Here is a 20,233-nt window from a genome sequence, read left to right on the forward strand (position 1 = left end):
TCCTCATGATGTTGGAGGTCCTGATGATCTTGGTTCTCTGGGGGTAGCAGAAATGTTGGAATGCAAACTAAAACTAGATGTGCATGGATATATATATATATATATATATATATATATATATATATATATATATTCTCCATTCTCTGCCACTCAACATAGCAACATAGCCAAGTTATATTGGCACATAGAAATAATCTCACAGCCCACCCCTCTCCCCAACTGGAACCAAAGAATGTGATGCTTTAGTTCCTTGGAAATCTTCTAGGAAGCTAGACTACACATGTCACAGGTCACCTCTAGAAATGTTGGCTCTGCCGTCATTTGTTGTTTCACAAATGAAACCTTGTTCTAAGCTCTACCTACAGATACTGTCCTCTCTCAGGTCAGCCTCTTGGTTATTTCTACTCTTAGCTTTGAACTTAAACTGGAATCTCCAGTTTAAATTCTGGATGTGGAAATTTTCATCTTCAAATGTTCTATTTCAGTGTTGAGATGCCTAAATCTGAAATGGATATCATGACCATCCCCAGATCTACTCTACTTCCCAATCTGACTTCAGTCTGAGTTCATAGATGAATGGATGGGTGGATATTTGTGTATTTTGCACATTGTAGTTAACTTAAATACAGATTATTTGAAGTGAATTGGACTGCCAGAATAAACAACTTTTTTTTGAAAGTATTTACTTTAAAGCTATAATACTCAACATCTTTAAATGAATACTCATATAAGAATTTTAAATTCCTGTGTCACAGACAAGATATATAATTAAATATTCCAAATGTAATAGTATGCATCCTTTACAGGGGTTTATCATTTTGCTCAGGTATATTTTAAGAAAAATATTTTGGAGACATTAAATTAAACAGCAGATTGTTCTACTGCAGAACTTGTGGACTTTACTCCCTGAAGGTATTATAATTCTATTTTAAATTAATTCTTTGAGAAGTTCATATAATGTGTTTTGATCATGTTCATTTTCCTTCCTCATTTCCTGCCATATCCTTCCCCACTTCCCTACTTACCCAAATATGTGTCCAAATACTTTAAACCTATGGAATCTAATTTGAGTTGCCCATATATCCTTGGGTGTATTACCATCTACTAGAGCGTGGTTGACATATAAAGAAAGAGCCACATCCTTGAAACTAACTTTATCCTTCCCATAGATCCTTAGCTAGAGTTGGGATTTTGTGCCTTCCCAATGCTGGGTTTTTCTGGTTTGAGGTTATTCAAGGCTTGTGTTTGCTGACACAACTATTGTGAGTTTATATGTGCAGCTACCCAACTGTGTCCAGAAAAGAATTTCCTTTAGTCACTCACCAAGTCTGGTTCTTACAATCTTTCACCCTCTCTTCTATAATGAACCCTGAGCCTTGGGATTAGGGGTCTGGTATCCCATTTAAGAGTGAACTTTCTGCTGTCTCTCATTCTTTGCAACTTGATTGTGGGTCTTTGTTAATCACCATCTACTGTAAAAAGAAGCTTAATTGATGAGATACATTAATCTGTGGGAATGATTATAAGTCATTAAAAGTCCTTTAAAAATATATTCATTCCACAGAATAACAGTAATAGGTTCTTTTCTAGGGCTTTTGATCTGTCTAGCCATAGGTTCTTGGGCTATAATGGTTACAGGTATGTGCTCATCTTGTAAAATGGACCTTAAATCCCATCAGAAAGTCATTGGTAATTCCCATGATATTCATGCTACTATAGCTTCTGCAGGCTTTTCTTGACTGGCAGGTCGTTATTATAGCTTTATTATAGGGTTAAGGGATGGAAAAGATTGATTACTTTATGTTCTATCACTCAATATGTGATGTCTTCAGCTATCACATTCCAGAGGGAAACCAAGAACACCTTCAAACATTACAGACTTCTGAGTTTTTAACATGTTGACTCGCACAGAGCCTCCACAAGATGGAGAAGGAGTACGTAGCCATTTTGGAGAATTTTAAACCACAGAAACTCTCTTTCCCACTTCCATCTCACATACAATTAGTAGGCTGTGAAATATAGTCTGAGAATGTTCGCATCACTTTGCCTTTTCTTGTCTACAAGTATTATTCACTTGTAAAAATCAGCTTTTCTTCTCCATGTTTATCAATTTACATCCTCATTTTGGATGAGTTTTACCATGTGAGAAGCCTGCCTCCCTCAGTTTATCAGAAGATCAATGGGATAAATACCAGATCAACCATATAAATACCATAAGTACCATTCTATGAAGTAAATATGGAAGAAAAACACCAATGAACCACCAAGCCCACAAAGGAGTAGCAGCAGATCCTGTTGTAGTCTCCTCGACACTTAGGTGCCTTCCTATTTTTTCCGGACGACCCCTGAACCATCTCAGTTCCCAGTGTGTGTCTGACTCACCTAACGACAGTACCATCCTCCTTGCCTATGATTAGTTCCAGAATTCGATAAGTCCCCATCCTAGGCAATCTAACATAAGGGAATTTCTAGTGAATGTTTATATACTCATAAGACAAGAAAAGTGATGAAAATGGCTCCCTTTTCTCTCTGGATGTTGTCATTGTCTGATTGAATCCTGTTATGTCTTTTCCTTCCAGCCTCAATATTAAATTAAAACAAACAAAAACAAATGTCAAAGCAGAGAGGTGAAAGGGGCTAGGATTATTTATGGAAACACTGAAGCCAATGTTCCCAAAGTCTTTTTTTTTTCTCTCAATTTCTGATTACTTTTTAAGTCTGCCTTATTTTTTATTTCTATTACTTGACACTGGAAACATTTCTAGTCAGATTTAGAGTGAGGTAAGAATATTGCAATGGAAGATGTTGGGGGATGTTTCCAGCACCTCCCACATTCATCTACTATCTGCAACAAGCCAAGACATATTCACCCACACATATCCTGATATTAATGACCTAGAAATAGGCAGTGATCTGAATGGGATGTCAGATGGACACTGGGTTCCATAGCAATTGAGATCTGGCACAAAGACCAGCAGAGTGGAGTAGCTGGAATAAAGCTTAAGTCCTGCCATCAGTGGGATTGGATTGGCTTCCTAGCCCTGACTCCTCCACTTCCGGGCTGTGTGATCTCAGACAAAGCACTTCTCAGGGCTGTGCTATCTCAGACAAAGCACTTCTCAGACGTTTGGTTGTAACTATAAAATGTTAACTTGGTTAAATTATTTCTCCTATATGTTTTAAAACTGAAGGTTATATACCCTTGAGCATAAAACTTTTTACCATAGAGTACTGGGCAACAAAAGCCTTTGTTTTACCTATTTAATCAGAAGAAAGGTAGTCATTTGTTCAAGATGTCAGAGAAAGTAATTGTAATAAATAACCCTATACAACTTTCTATTCTTAAACTATGTATCCTGTAAGTAGAAAAGAGAACATGTCTTATTCCTTCTGTGTCCTCTCTCACAGTTGGCACACTGTCCAAAACACAAATGGTAGTCAGGAATCGTGTATAGACCAAAACTAAATACTGTGGGGTATTTTGTTTTTGTTTTTTTTTTTAATTTCTCCAAATTTTATTGCCATAATATAGACATGGTTGTAAATTCCTTACTGTTCCTGTCATAAAAAAAAAAAAAAAAGATGAAGGTCTGTCAACCTTGGATCTGGGTTGGCTTGTGACTTCGTTGGTAAAGCTCAATAGAGATCTTGTACCACAGTTTCTGAGACAGGGGTCATTGCATACTTCACAATGGACACAGAAGAGCATTACCCTCTTTGATTTCTGATCAGGTACCTTGGAGCCACTGTGTTATGAGGATGCCCAAAACTGATGGGAAGACCATGTGTAAAGTTTCCAATCATCAGTGTTAGCTGAGGTCACCTTCAAGGCATGATAGCCTGTGCTTTCATTCATTAATGAGGAAGCTTCTTAATGGTTCCAGTCCCCGTTTTTCCCCTGTTACACACAGCTATTTGAATTTATCCAAGATAAACAAAGTCCTGGATATTGGAAAACAGAAACAAGAAATCCTATCATACCCTTGACCAAAAATATTTGTCAACTCAGTAAGACAGAAGTCACTTTATGCTTTATGCTGCTCAGCTACAAGTCAGTTGGTTATACTGTAGCAACAGATGGAGAGCAGCCTGTTCTTAGTGTGATGGTTGCCTTGCTGCATAGGGCCCAGGCTTCCTTTTTTGAAAAGAATTTGTTATGTTTTTCTTGTCTTTCCTTTTGCAATACACACACACACACACACACACACACACACGCACGCACGCACGCGCGCGCGCGCGCGCGCGCGCGCGTGTGTGTGTGTGTGTGTGTGTGTGTGTGTAAAGGAAAATACTCCCCTTTTGATATTTTGGAAAATGAGTTAAATTTTCTGTGATACTCTTGATTCATTGACTTATCTATGTATTTGTTCCAAGAGGTGTTTATTTATTTAATTTCAAAATCTATCACTCACATAATAAATAGCTGGTTAAGGTCCAAAAACCCATCAGACCTTTTGGTCTTAACCATTTTTGCCTCTCTTCAGGAATGTTCAATAGTACTAGTCATCTTAGCATCTGGAGATCCTAGAAATTCAGTTTGTAAATAAAAATATTCAACTACTTTCTGCCCACTTTGCCTTGGTAAATGTAAAAAAGAGGGGATTATTCTATTGTAGGCAACTTTAAGGGGTAAAATCTAATATAAGTTTCTAATACATGTGTATATATGTGGATATACATATATGCATATATTAAATAATCATACTGTTCCATAAAATAGTTTGACAAATTAAGTAATTGAGAAAATCTGTTCCTGACTAAAGCCTCATTCTTAAAATGAAGTGATTCGTTCATGCATTCATGCATTCATTCAATAAATATTTATCACGTACCCATTATGTAACCATCATGTTGGGTAATGGGAATTCAGAAATGAGCAAACACAAAGTCTCTTCTTGGAGGGAATCTAAAAAGATTCAGAGGATATTTTCCCGGTGATTAAATTTCTTGAGGTGCCTCAGTCCCACTCCTGTGACAGCTGCAGAAGGTCTCGGGAATGTTTTCCTAGGATGTCTAATGGCTCTGTTGTCGCTGTTGGCAGGAGACAGGAGGAATCTTAGGTGGAGCCTTTCTTTCAGTAAATTAAACAATGATGAAAGCTGTTCATGTTTTCCACTGATATTTGTCATCTAATTCCCCATGACCTTTAAGATGCTATGTGTGTGTGACAAGCATGTACCAGATTATATACACAAGAAGTATACAGAGAAATACACACAGAGGAGAAAACAAATGAGACTATATACAGACTGAGGCATAATTGACCATATAAACAGAACAACATGCATTCAGCCAGAAAAAAAAAACAAAACATTTGTTATATTTAAGATGTTGCAGGGGACATACGTTGCTGAAGCCTGACCAGCATATGGTCCACTTTCCTAGTAAAGTCACCTTGATTTTATTTGAGAGATCAGTGTTGTTACATTCAGTCTATCAGCTGAGCCTGTGAGAATTCTCTCTATGTCTAGGCGTAGGCCAGTGTCATAAGCTGCCAGTCATTCAGCATGTGACAGTCTTCAAGCCACAGAAATGGGCTTTATGGAGCCCATGCAATTCAAACCACTCTAAAGAGAACCTAATTCCAGGTCCTGGTATAACCTGAAGATATGCAGTTGGTCTTTCCAAAGACTCCAGATAACATGATACAGATTTAATATATCCTGCCATCTTGGTACCACCTGAGATTTATCTAGAGAGATGGGGCCAGTCCAGAAAGCAGATTTGAGATAAAGACATAGTATGTACTCTGTCTTAGTTAAGGTTTTATTTGCTGTAAATAGATACCATGACCAAAGCAACTCTTAGAAGGACAATATTTAATTGATTAAATAATTAATATTTAATTGGCTGGCTTACAGGTTCAGAGATTCATTCTAGTATCAACAAGGTGGGAGTATGTCAGTATCCAGGTAGGCATGATGCAGGAGGAGCTGAGATCTTCATCTGAAGGCCATTAGGAGGAGACTGGCTTCCAGGCAGCTAGGATGAGGGTTCGAGAGTCAACACCTATAGTGACACACTTCCTCCAATAAGGCCACACCTCCAAATAGTGCCAGGCCCTATTCAAATCACCACATACTTTGCAATATTTAAGTCATTTTTCCAGACGAAAAAACACCTTTTTCTTTTCTCCTTAGAAAACCTGACCCTTTTATTGGCTTCTGCTTCTCTAGATGGTTCTAAACTGACCTGTGTATGTAGAGTGCTTAAATACCCACTTTGCTTTAATAAGCTGCCTTTCAGGCATGTAGAGAAAGATTGAGAGGTTAAAGCAGGATGTGGTAGATGATTTATGTTTAAATCACCCTCCTGTTTTATAGACTATGTTCAAAGGGGCCTATAAATATTTCTTCTTGTCTTCTTCAGCTATCCTAATGGGTTAAGTGCCCAGTGAGTTCTCTATGTTCATTTAAATTCATCTACCTGAGCAGGCGTAGGCCTACCTGATATTTTCTTACTTGTCTTTTATTGTTCTAATCACTTTACTAAGTCAGTCTCTCTGCTGTTCATGATGGTATAGGTATAAGTGTAAGTATACGTATACATGTGTATATATACATATATGTATATGTATATAATGTATATGTATGTATGTATACACCTCTCTCTGTCTCTGTCTGTCTCTGTCTCTCTCTACCTCTCTCTCTCACTCTGTGTGTGTGTGTGTATTTCTAATGCCACTTTCCACCAGAGTTCTGCTGCCTGTGAACCCAGATGAGAACCTAGTAATTCCATCTCTCATTTTCCAACCTTTGTGACCGAGTCCTGGACAACTATACCTAGAGAACTCTTTATGGACAATCTTGCCTAATAGTCATCTCCAAGATGAAATCTATGCCACAGAAGTAAAAGCAAAAGGGTCGATCTCTTTACTCTGTACCAAGCCCTTCATATGCATGTTTGTGGTCTTCATATGTAGCTAGCTAGGGTTTCTTCTACATGTTTTTTTTCTACAGTTTGAATTTAACATGAATATTTTTTAATGAGGAAGGATAGAAGACTAAGCTGGATAATAGTGTGGTACCCTGCAGGTGTCTTTGGTTAGTTCTTTTGCAACTGGGGCAGCAGGCATCTATAATACTTACATGCTTATAACTTGCTGGACACATAATATGCGCCAGCTGCTAATCTCCTACACAGATCATTTCAGAACTCCCATCATCCTTAGGGAAGAAGCTCTAATGTTGCCTCTGGATGTAAAAGGTGAATTAAATAATTGTTTCCCAACCACTCACCATTAAGATTGCAGCTGGGATTTCAAACTTAGAGGCCCTTGTAGTTTTCATTTCCTCCTCTCCATGCTCCTCCTCCAAAGGGACAAATCACTCACCCCAGTCAGCAAACCTATAAATGTGGGACATTTGTCATGAAACAAACGGGAGTGACTGGCAGAATACACAATGGTGTCAAAAAGTTTCTTATTGCCAAGACAGCACATGTTTTGAAATTCAGACTTAAGAAGCTCAGCATCCTGGAACATGATAGATATGATTAAACTTGAGGGTCCTGAGGTGAAAATCAGTTCCTGGAATGTTCCTGGTGATGATAGGGGCCATGATGATGATGATGATGATGATGATGATGATGATGACAATGTGATGGCAGTGACAATGACTATGACAATGATAATGACAATGATAATGGTGATGCCTGGTTATGATAAACAGTTACACTCCTGGAGAGTCAGCAGTATACTTTTCATGGCTCCATGGATAACATATTTGTTGTTCCCATAATGGCGATAAATTATAGGTACTATTATTTTTCTCTCTATCTTTGTGAATAAATTGAGACAGGGACAGGTTAAAGAAATTCTCACGTGAAATTGGAGCATCAAATTCAGTTATCCAGACTTCATGGGCCCATAAATAATAGAAAATAACTAAATAATGAGATTCAGGGAATTTTAAAATTAGGGTAGGCAAATCTTCAACTTGGATTCTTCTATTCAGAAAGACTGTGCTATTTAGTGATCTTTTAAGTTAGTGTTGATTAGTATTAATAATAGTAATAATAATAATAAATATATAATAATAATAAATAATAATAATAATAAAAAAATAGTATGTTCTGATAATCTACTTTATATTTGGGATAATCTGATTTCTTTTGAGCATTATTTCACAGAACCGTACAGTCAGTCAGTCTCTGAGCTGGGTATTAGTGTTAAATCAACTTGCAAAAAAGGTTGCAAAATTTTCCTAAGTTGACTGTCCAAGTGATATCAAAGGCATTTCTCAGATATATCTACTCTGTTACTCCCAAGGCTTACCTGATCCCCCACCTCTTCTGCTCTGTAAATGCTAGCAAACTCTATGAGTCGCTATAATATAGACACCAAAGAGCTTGTTAGTCTCTTGTTAGAGACTAACCTTTTTGTGACTGAGAGCCCTTCTGGAATGTTAACCCTGTCATTGTCATGTTTTTCTGTGTCACCAGAGTGCAGTGACACAGGCCTTAGTGTGCCCTGAGGTGATGCTGACAAATGGGGTCATGGTCAGCTTCTTCTGAATAGGAGTAAACTCTACATTTACTTTGCTTAAGAATTCCTCTTGTGAGAACCATCGAAAATTAGAACAAGGTATCTTTTCAGCTACAGGGTTGGGATTCCTCAATAAAGAGTGAATGAAGAGCAAAATGGAAAGGCCATTTAATCTTGTCCTACAAAGATCATTTCAATGAATTTCTATCCACTAATTTTTTTTTTCTCTCTCTCTCTTTCTTCCTAAGAAAGTAACTCCTCTGGCTGATTTCCTATCTGTGGTTTTGAATTGGTTAGAGAATGTGGACTAAGCATGTAACCTGCAGTGGGCTCACCCCCAGTACAATCTGCATACCTCATTTGAAAGTGAATCATAGTGAATCATGTATTATTCTGTTTAAATGTCTCTTACGTTACAGCTTTTATCGTTACTTAAATGTTTTTGTCTTTATGTCCTGTCTCTTCAATTAAGTTATAAGTTTTTTGATGGCAAGGGCTGTTATTTACTTCTTTGCCACCTCTATAAGGCTTTTGCATAAACAGACTCACAATGGTGAACTCTCAGGTCTTTCCTGAGTCCTTCTCTTTCCGTACCATGATGACTTCATAGTCCTCATATACTTTTTAAGTCCTGGGAGTTGAAGCCAGCGAAGACTTTTAATTGGTATTGATGAATTAATGCCAAGGTAGATAGACCCTCAAGAGGATTTTCTCAAGAGGGGCTTTTGAATGGGGCTGTGGGTAGTGAATTCCAACAAATGTAGAGGTGATATGTACATGTGAGAGAGGGAGAGATACGGATATGGATATCAGTGGATATGAGCAAGGGTGATGAGAATTACACATAAAGATGGGTGAGTGCTCCTGGAGAGAAGAGCACATGCTAACTATGGAGCATGCCCTACAGTAGGAAGGCAAACTTGGAGTCAAGCCAGCTTGTCGAGTTTAGTGGCCAAGTTTCTACAGACAATGAATGGGGAGTCACAATGTCGAAGGGCATAGGATTGAAAGGTGGAACAAGAGACTCAATGTCTGTTTCCTGTTGATGTTTTTATTTCCTTGGGTTGGTTTGCAAGAATTCATTGGCTCTTCTGATACCAAATCTGGTGGTAATCAGAGGCAAGATTAGGGTGTATATAAAGTCACACCAAACAAATGAGACCTTTAAGTTGGTGACACTGGAGAGGTTTATTTGGCCATATGCTTAACATTTTATGCTGTGGTTAATGTGATAAACTGGGTTGTTCTTCTCAAGAAGCCACAGATGTCTAGGTTTTGACTGGCACTGGAAAAAGCAGATCAATATTCTAGACAAACATGTGGCTTTTCTATTTATACAATAAGGTCTTTTGAAAAATGGTCTTTTCATAATATCTCCACTTTTTGCCACATTTAGAAGTTCAAAATAAACGTATAAATGTATTGCCCTTGAATGGGCCTTTGTTGTCTATTTGGGCAAAATATCAATATGGCTTTGAGCCTGGTATCTGGGCCGATACTGGGGTCACTTGAAACAGAAGAGGGAAGAGATGTCTGGAGGGCTGTGTGTTGACCACAAGCTGCTTTCCTGTAATCATTGGGATTAATTTGGATGGTAAGAAACATATTCAGTCTAGTTTAGAGACAACAGGAGGATCATTACATAAGCTACATACATATTTTGGTCTGTAACATCTCAGTGATTTGCATAAAGTGACCACATATCCACATCCTTCAGGAAATCATGTCTTCCTTCATAAGTCTTTGGGATCCCAGAAAGCTGGTTTTTCCACCAGCACCAGCCGAATCATGCGATTCAGGTCCATCATCAATCATCAGATTTTTCTTAGCCTGGGTTGCTGGCTCAGGATAGTTAGTATTAGCCACTGAGAAACATTAAGGCATTCACTGGCAATCTCAAAAGAGGTCATGCTTTTGTTATTAAAAATAAGCCTAGCAGAAGAGTGTCAGATTTTTCAGTTTTCACATGACCATTAGAAGGGAGTCTGCCAGAAGTCTCCGGAGCAACTCTACTGAAGAGTTAGAGGTTGGCAAGGGAAAATGAGAATTATACACTTGAGCCCTGGATCAAGCAATACCTGAAGCTAGTTATATCCCAATCTCACATTATTCACTAGTATGAAATGATAAACTTTATTTCTTGCTTATGCCTATGTGTGTTGTTTTTCCTCCCATCCCTGTAACTGCAAGATACAGAGGGGCAAAAAGGATCCTAGAATTTAATAATGGAGTCTGCTTGGCATCTGAAAACACCTGGAGACAGAAAACAGACCCACATAGAACCTTTTCCTGACTCTGTGTACCTTCTTCTTCTTCTCTCTCTGCAGACTGACTTCTTTTCCCCAGTACTTGGCTCCAGCCTGCCAGTGCAGCCTCCAATACAAGAGAAATTTACCCAAAATATCCCTGGGCCCCAGTTGCCAGTTACCTGGAGAGAAACCCTGAATGGCCTAAATTGGGTTGAGTAGTTTAAGAATAAATTCTCTTCTTCAAGCTTTGCAGGAGACTTGGGGGTATGCATTGTTCCACTTCCAAATGGATTTTGAAAATCCTCACCCAAATGCCAACCCCTATTTTCAGAGGATTAGAGACAGGCTATGGTGGGCACAACTAATCAACACCAGCACACGTGACAGTCTATCCATCAGTGAAGTATATTTGGCTTCGAGAAGAGCTTCTGGTCTTCCAGATCTAGGGTATAAAGCTGAAAGGTCTGATTTCAGTTTCCTAGGAGCTTGAGGGGTTTCTTGGAGGCAAGGGAAATTAGTGCCAAACGTAGGGTAGTCCTGGGAAGGTGTGGGTGGGTGGATTTTTATGGTTACGGATTTGCTAGTTTTAGATGATTCTTACCTCACGCCAGGCAAAGGCCTACGCTTCATGATGTTCTAATTAAAATTGGGGATTCAGGAGCCATAAAGACCTGTACAATCACCTTCTTATTTGCACTTGAGCTTCCTACCATTTGCATTTTTGGACATGAATAAAACAATCAGTCCCTGGCATTGCTTTCTAGCCAGTGTAGCATTGGAGGGTCTAAAGATCTGGAGCTCACTTCCCGATCTTGGCAAGAGATGTGTGGAATTGCGTGTGTGTCTGTGTGTATGGTGGGGATTTGGGGAAGATGGTGGCAAGTAGTGATGCAGAGAGATACTCTAACCTCTTATTGTGCAGAGGTGCTGATCTGGGTGTGACAGACACCCTGGACTGCAGAGGACCTGCTAGAAGGGAGGGTGTTTAGTCCCTTCTCTCTTCCTGCCTCCTCTCTGAGCCCTTGGATATTCAGTCTTTATCACTACCAGAAGATTTCAGAATAGCAGTTTATGGGAATGGATCTAGGCCCTGGCTGCACATTAAAATCACTCGAGGAGCTGTGAAAAGTAGACCAGTGTCTCCGGATCCCCAGACTAATTGGGTCCAAATCTCCAGAGCAGCATCTCAGGCTTTGATATGCTAGAAAGTTCCCCAGTTGACGCTAATGCTCAGCCGGGCCTCAGCTCCTCTGATATATAGATCTATCTGAGGAGTAGACTTCCTCCGTTGGCTACTTCCTTATCTTGGAGGCTACAAGGAGAATGCTCAGTCTGTGTCCAGGTATCCTAGTTCATTTCATTTTCCTAGCCCCCAAAAGCCAGTCTCCCTGATAAGACTCTCAAAGTGGCAAGTCACTCCCCTTTGTGCCAGCCATGTTAGGGTTCCTGGGTTAGACTCCTTTCATCTCATTTGCATAAGCTTAAGCAGGGGGAGAAAGAGCTCTGATTGAAATAAGTATGACATTGCCTGCCGAAGGGCAGAGTGGGAAGTGCCTGGGAAAGGACATCATAGGCTATATACACTATCAAAAGATGTTAAACTATGTCCGTTCTCCTCACCCAAATGAATCGCTTTGGTAATAGCGTATTCTCTGTGATTCCTGTCAATCAAACACTGTCTAAACCATTTCTCCACAGGACGATGCTCTGCGTAAAGAGAGCAGTGTGGAGGGAGAGGAAGGCATGTCATGTCGGATGTGAAAGAATGCCGCATCAGACGTATGAGTGTGGGGATAAAAGGCCCTTGCTAAAAGAAAATGGAAAGATGCTTCATTCCTTACTCCAAGTAGAACCATAAACTTCAGGGCTTGGGGAGGAGAATCTGATTTTCTTTGAACAGTTGGAATATGCAGTTAGTATGTGCCAGTGGAGCCACATGGTATGCACCCTAGAAGAATTAAATATCTAACACCAGGCAATGGCTAACTTGCCAGAGGGTCAGTGCTCTGTGCTTCAGTAGATCACCTTATAGAGGAGAGACAGAGGCTCTGGGAAGAGGAGGGGTGGAGCACACATATCTCAAGTAGCAGCCAGTGCTAGCCCAAACTTTGCCATTCAATATGCTCTCTCTTTAGGAGCAGGTCTTCCCACAGAACCTGTTCTCTCCTGTGTTTCCTGGACTCTTGAGTGTCCACCTCACACAGGTCAGGGTTATTCTGAGTATTGAGTATAAGGATCTGAGTATAAGGCAAGTATTGAACCTGTGATCACATCTTCTTTTGGAAGGAAACTATACTGCGATTCAATTGCTCCCACTTTACCACTCTGCCAAGTGGCTGTTCAGCGTATATCCTGGTGTTCCAGTGTGGCTTTTCCTTTGTATTTTCTTGTATGCATTTTCAATGGTAAACTATATTATTTCAGATTGGCAACACAGTTCTCTATAGACTAGTGAACATAATAAAGCTGACTGTGTGTTAAAGGAAAGTCCTTCCATTATTTAAACATATACTCCATATACCCTGTCACAAGACTAAGTTTCTAATGGGAATTGCTCAAGGGATCTACTCAGGGGACATGTGTTCAACAAATAATTTTTGAGTGCTTGCTGTATGCCACGGTGATAATGGTGGACATCTCAATGATAAAAAACAGTTGATTCCCCTCTCCTGAGAACTTTACAGTGGAGGGAGAGTAGAATAGTTAGTCAATCAAGAACATAGTGTTTGTAGGACAGCAGCGCATCTAAGATGCCCGCTTCAGGTCTTTCCCACACAGCTTATGCCTCTTCTCAATACCAGCCTCTTGACGTTCCTAATCTCTGCAAAAGTGCCAGCCCTGCTCCAGTTATGGGGCCACACGTTCTGTCTCACTTAAGTGAGATTCTGTGAGGTGGTACTCCCTGCCCCCTGCATAAGGCCACTCCCCGACACATTAGACATGTGACATTTTAGTACCTAAATTCTGAATCCACTTGTGTTTGCTGGTCTGATAAGGACAGTTTATCTCACTATCCAAACTAGCATGACAGACTCAAGGGTGTGTCTTTCTATTTCTAAATTACCCCTAACCCTAAAGTTCTTGACTGTCCCTAGGGGCCTAAGGAAGGGACTTCTGTTATCTGCTTTCCTGATATGCTGAACTAATGGTACAAGGCTCTCTTGGCCATCTAGCCTGGAAGAAACAGAACACCAATTTAAATCATGAAAAAAAAAAGCCTTCAGTGAATCTATCATCATTAATCTTACTGTCAGTTTTAATTTTGGGGACATTACCTCACTCAACACCAGTTGAAAAGAGCTGCCAAAACCGATGATGTCATCATCACTGGCCGTGTCTGACCCTGCCTGCTGATTCTCAGAGCACAAGCGAGTTAATAAATCCCCTGGCGCTTGGACACACAGTGGAGTTTTATTACAATGAAGGTATAACCCATGATGTTGTTTCAATTAAATGGCCTGAGAAAATACTTTCTTGTGTTTAGCAAAACTGTAAAATATAATTATTCTCCTGCAGTTGATTTTCATCATTGGCCTGAGTCTATGCTACTTCTTTCACACGCACGCGCGCGCGCACACACACACACACACACACAAACACACACACACACACACACACACACACACACACACACATGCGCGCGCACACTCAGAGAAGAATAGGAGTATCAAGAGACCTAGTGTATGGCTGCCAGCATGCACGGCATCCAGGCACTGCTGTGTGAGAGGCAGGTGAGGGCACTGTGGAGCTCCGCACAGAGCAGAAGCTGGACTGTAAGAAAGGGTGAGGGGGTGGAGCTTTGGATGAACCTGGAGACCGACAGTGCTCTCTCAAGACTCTGGGCTGCATCGCTCCTCAAATATTTATGAATAATTTCCTTCGGCGTGTTTCCGACTGCTCAGGATATTAGTTTTTGCTGCTCTCCTTACTCATGGTCCATCTGAGGTCTTCTGGCCTGACCCTCTTGTGAAGTCATGCTGCCGGCCAGGCGCCACCGTGTCAGGCCATTGCCATGGCGTCAGTACTCCAGGCCACAACATGGGCTTTGCCACTGCAGCTGGAGGAGGGCTGGGCAGGATTGAGAGGAAGCTCCTTCCAGCCTAGTTTCCTCATATATAACACATAGACTCTAAGGGAGAGAGCACTTGGTCCATGCCTAAGAAGATGAATGTTTTCAAACACCACATGGGGGTGATTGCGTCCTGTGGTAGCCACTGTCTAGAGGGGATTATAATGCGTGTGTGACACAGATAGACACATTTAAAATTTTTCAGGCATCAATATTATGGCCAGCATTTCCACGAGTCCCCTCCCTCTGACTTATTCCCAATGACTCCTCCTGAACTCTTCTCTCCCCCACCTAGCCAGCTCCCCTAAATGGCCCTCATCAATCATGCCATTGCTGTACAGTTGGCTTTGCACAGAGCACAAATGAGGATGAGTGGAAGACCCCCAAGCTCATTTTTCATGCCCATCTCCAACAGGAACTGATCCCAGGTCTCCAGGGGTGAGTGTGCAGTACACAAATTCACTGTCCCTTTTGCCCTCCCAGATGGGAACCCTTTGAGAGTCTTCATTATTTTATTTTATTTTTTTTAGCAGTCTGGTATAAAGTATATCCATGCCCAAGACACACTGCCTGATGGAAGAATCCTTGACTGCATTCTCTTAGCAGTCCCTGCTGTTTGTGGACCATCGTCTTGGCATGCTTGTTAAACCTCAATAAATATGTTTTAAATAACTGTAAGGTCTTTAACATATAATAACTGTCTGATGAAGTCTACATTACATTCTTGCACATGGCACTTAATTTGAAGTGTGACCAGTGTTTGGTGAGCACTGAGAAGACATCTTTGGGAGAGAAGAGGTTGTCTAAGGTTCATGTATGTGATGATGTAATTAAACTACATTCTTTCAGATTCATGGACGGGTAATCCAAGTAGGAGTCGCTTGCAGCAGAGCAGAAATAAAACATAGAACTTGAAGTTGAAAGACCACATTCAGTACCCAGTTGTTGTATGTGGTGCACATAAGGCCCTCATAAGGTAAGGCAAGGATGGGGACTAATGTTTGACATATTTGTACTCTCTTCAACCGCTCAGCATGAACGCTGCAGACAAGGACTTATTCTGCACAACATAATGAAGACTAAAAGTTGGGCTACAATGCACCCACTTCCTTTATGGGCAATGTCTGCCCTTCCAGCTCAGTTTTGCCCATTACTTACTAAGTTACATATACATGAAAACAACTATATGTCCTTTCATGCTCTAATAGTTAATACATTGATAACCTTTCCTGTAGAAGGAGCACGGGCAGAAAGAAGCGTGCCGAGAACTGGTGGAGATCAGGTGCTATTTATAGTCTTTGAAGATAGACATTGTTTAAACAATGCCTATTAAGGAGTGTGATTTTGCCCCCTACCTCAGATATTTGGCAATATTTAGATGTATTTTTACATCATCCAAAGTTCTCTTGAGCAACAAAAAGCAGAAAAGACTGTTTGCAAGTCTCATCTGGGCACTGTTTACTCTATGGAGCTTGGGGACAGAAGGATATAGTGACAGCTATGTCAAAGGATGAATGTGATTGAAGACAAGTGCTAGAAGAAATTAAAAAAAAAGGCTGGGCTTATGTGACGATAAGCTCTAAGAAGGAAGTGGCATTTGTCCTGATATGGGCACCTCTAACCCTTGATAAATATTAATCCGAGGCAGTGTCTTTAGTCTAGACGACTGTGGTTTTTATACTGGCAGAACCATCAGCTCTATCTTCATTTGGAAACTTGCTAGAAGTACTTAGCTTCTTAGCTTCCACTTCAGATCTCTGGAACCAGAAATTAGGGAGGCAAAGCCTAGCAGGGTAACTTTTACACACCCTTAAAGTTTGGATGCGCCAAGTTCTTGAACGCCATTGCTCTAAAGCAGGCTTGTCCCCTTCAACAATGCTGACATTGTCTACATTGTAGGTTATTCAGCAGTATCCCTCATCTCTACTCACAAGATGCTAGGACCACACCCCCTCCAACCCAGTTATAGAAGTAAAAATACACCCAAATATTGCCAAATACCTGAGGTGGGGAGCAAAATCCCACCCCTTGATGGGCAGTCACTGCTTTGTGAGAAAGAAGAGCTATGAAAAGGTACAAGGGTCAGAGTCAGAGTGTGTTGGAGAAATGAGCACTGGAGCATTGGTGAACATGTAGAGGAGTGTCAGGAAACAAGCTGGAAGGGAAGGTCAAGGCTGTGACTCAGGAGCCATTGGATGGTGTCATGGCAATTCAGAGGGCAACAGAGAATTGCTGGAGGTGTTAGACAGAGGATGCTCTAACTACGTATAAACTTTGAATTGTATTAGACTACAGTAGTAACGTTTGAACCATTATGAGAAATATGTGTATAATATTTTATAATATACATTCATGTGTACCCGTAACGAAATTTATATACTTATACTTATTTAGAATATGTATGTGTTGTGTAGGTGTGCATGTATGTTTTTGTGTGTGCACACATGTGTAGACGAGAAGAGGATTCTGGGTATCCTTTTCGAGTGCTTCTTAACTTTCTACCCTGAAACAGGATCTCTTTCTGAAACTGGAGCTTACACAGTAAGCACCAAGCATCCTCCTGTCTCTGAGCCCTCAGTACTGGGAGTAACATCACATCTGACCTTTATGTGGGTACTGTGAAATCATGTCTCCGTGCTTGTATAATAAGCATGGTTACTCACTGAGCCACCCCCATAACCCCCCTAAACAATCATGTCAAACAAAGTTTTGTATTGTTTTGTAGTTTAAATGGGCGGTAATATACCAGGTGATTTCTGATACACGGGCACGAACCAGAGCTTAGAAAATGCTGAATTAGCAATCAGAATCATTGAAACTGAGTAGGACAGAGACCAGGAAAAGAATGCTTCAATAGCCCATGCAGAAAATAATGGGAACTTCAAAATAAAAAATAAAATCAGGAAGGAACCATTAGGAAGAAGAGGAAGTCTGAAGAAATGCCACCTACAGCCCACTTGTAAATAGATGCCTAAATAACAGATTCTGCAAAGGCCATTTCTCTGTCTTTGTAAACTTGGCCAGAGAGATAGATGGCAATAGTTCTAATCTAAATTACCCCTGAAATCTGAGCTGCTGAGCATGGTAGAGACATTCTGTAAAGCAGAGAAGGTAGACTGTGGCGTGGGTGAGGACTGGGGTTGGTGTTGTGCATTTATGAGTCATGCCCAGGCAAGGTCTGGAAGATGAGGTCACCAGAAGAGGGGGAATGTGGTTTCTGAGACTAATAGCCTCCCCTGTATATTGATATCTATCTGAGCAGCAATACTCATTTCTAGTGTAATAAAGACCCACTCAGCAGATGGTATCACGTCATAAATAAGTGAAAGCAAGTCCAAGACGTGATCTTTGCCCTTGGAGAAGCTGTAATTTATTTAAGCCCTGTAGTTTGGTATGAGTATCATTGCCACATGCATCGAGCGTCAACTATTGGCCATTCACTATTTTAGGTGCTCAGAATGAAAAGCAGTGAGCAAGATAAATATCCTTGCCAGCATGGAGCTTACTCTCTAGTTACAGGAGGATAAGCACTAATTGAAATAAAAAATAAACACAGTCTGTATTGTTGGATGGTAGTAAATAATTTGCATACAGCTTTGAAGGAACGGGATGCCAGATGAAGGAATTGTAATTTGTAAAGAACAGTTGGTGGCACTACAGACCAAAGCCTGTTTTCTGTGTATGTTATGCAAGCACTTTACCCCACAACTACTCCCTCAGCCAAAACTGCAGCTTTAAATTGGCATTTAATTCTCTAGGATTCCTACTTTATTGAGATGACTGGTGTGATCTGAGATAGAAACATCAAGGGATTAATCCTTGCGATACCAAGGCAGAGTATGGCAGAAGCTCCTGTGTTCATCAGAATTCTGTCACTCCAAGAACAGTACCTGAAGAAGCAACTAATGAAATGAAGATTGGATTTTGGCTCCTGGTTCCAGAGGTTTGCATTTATGGTGAGTTTGTTCCACTGCAACAGTTCTGTGGGTAGGCAGAACATCATGGCATCAGGAGGGCATGGCAAGGAAAAGCTACTCACTTCCTGGCAACCAGGATACAGAGATGAATAACAAAAAGAGTCCCAGAATAAGGAATCCCAGCTTTCCTGAGCTGTATCTTTCCCAGTGACCCAGTTTCCTTAACTAGACTCCACTTTCCAATAACATCATTTTATGGTGATTTTATCAAGGGATTAGTCCATTGATTAGTCATGGCCTTCATCATCTAGCCATCTCTCAATGATCAGATCCAATAGCTGGTTACCAAATCCCCAGCACACAGGATTTTAGGGAGACTCTTTATATCAAAGCAGGATGTGGCTGGAGAAATATCTCAGTAGGTAAATGCTTGCCTTACAAGCACAATCTCAAGAACCTACAAAGAACAGGTTGGGTATGTCAATATGTTTTTAAAATCCTGATTCTGTGGAGACAAAGACAGGCTGATCCCTGTGACCTGCTGGTCAACCAGCCTAGTCTGCTTTATGAGTTCCAGGCTGGTAGAGATCCTGTCTTCTCAAAATTAAGTTGATGAGGCCTGAGGGTAGGAAACAGTAGGCTCTAGGTGCCTCCCTTTGCTGTTACTTTGGGAGGTATGAAGATGTGCTTGTTGATTTCTCTCTTTTGATTTTATTACACTTTCCCATTTCTTACTCTCTTCCTTCACAACAATCCTGCACAACATAATCTTCCTGTGGAAGTCCAAACACTTTCTGAACCAGAGGTTCTTGGACTTCATTCTCACAGTAGGTGGGAGGTACTAGTTTCATCTTCCGTGTTTTTGACTGACCCTGGAGGTGTTCTCTGGGATGTTAAAAGTGGTTTCACAAGAATCAACAGGATTCAGAATTTTGTGACTAGATACGTTGGGGCAAAGGTGAGTTAAGTAAGAGTTTAGAGAGTTTCCGACTACAGGACTGGCTAGAATTATCGACGCACAGTGCAAGTCTCTAAGATATAAACAGAGCACTCACATTTTTACAAACTTCCTTAGCCATAGAAAGCCATTGTTACAGCAAACCATGAAGGGGACCGATGTCCTGGGGCAACTTTGAAAAGCAGTCAGCTGGTTACATTTTATGGCTGCAGGCTGTCATCTTGCTCTTCTGAATCGTCCACATCTCATCCATGAAATGACAGAGTTGGCCTGCTGCCTGAAGACTGGTAATAGTACCACGGGGCTCTGTCCTTGGCCTTGAGCATGTTTTAATTGTTATCAGTGACCCCTGTGAAGGAAAAACTGTCAATCATCCCATGAGAAGATGATGCAGGGCTTAGAAGGGTGGCCAAGGGATCAAGACTTGACCTTACCTTTATGTGTGAAACTGTTGGGCCAAATGGTCTACAGAAAATTCGAGAAGGGTGATTCTGTGGCTGTTTGTACTTTCAGGAAATTGATTTTTTTAGCATATAATTTGTAAAACTACAGGCT

Source organism: Arvicanthis niloticus, chromosome 6 (assembly GCF_011762505.2).
Source record: "Arvicanthis niloticus isolate mArvNil1 chromosome 6, mArvNil1.pat.X, whole genome shotgun sequence".
In the NCBI taxonomy this organism is placed as follows: Eukaryota; Metazoa; Chordata; class Mammalia; order Rodentia; family Muridae; genus Arvicanthis; species Arvicanthis niloticus.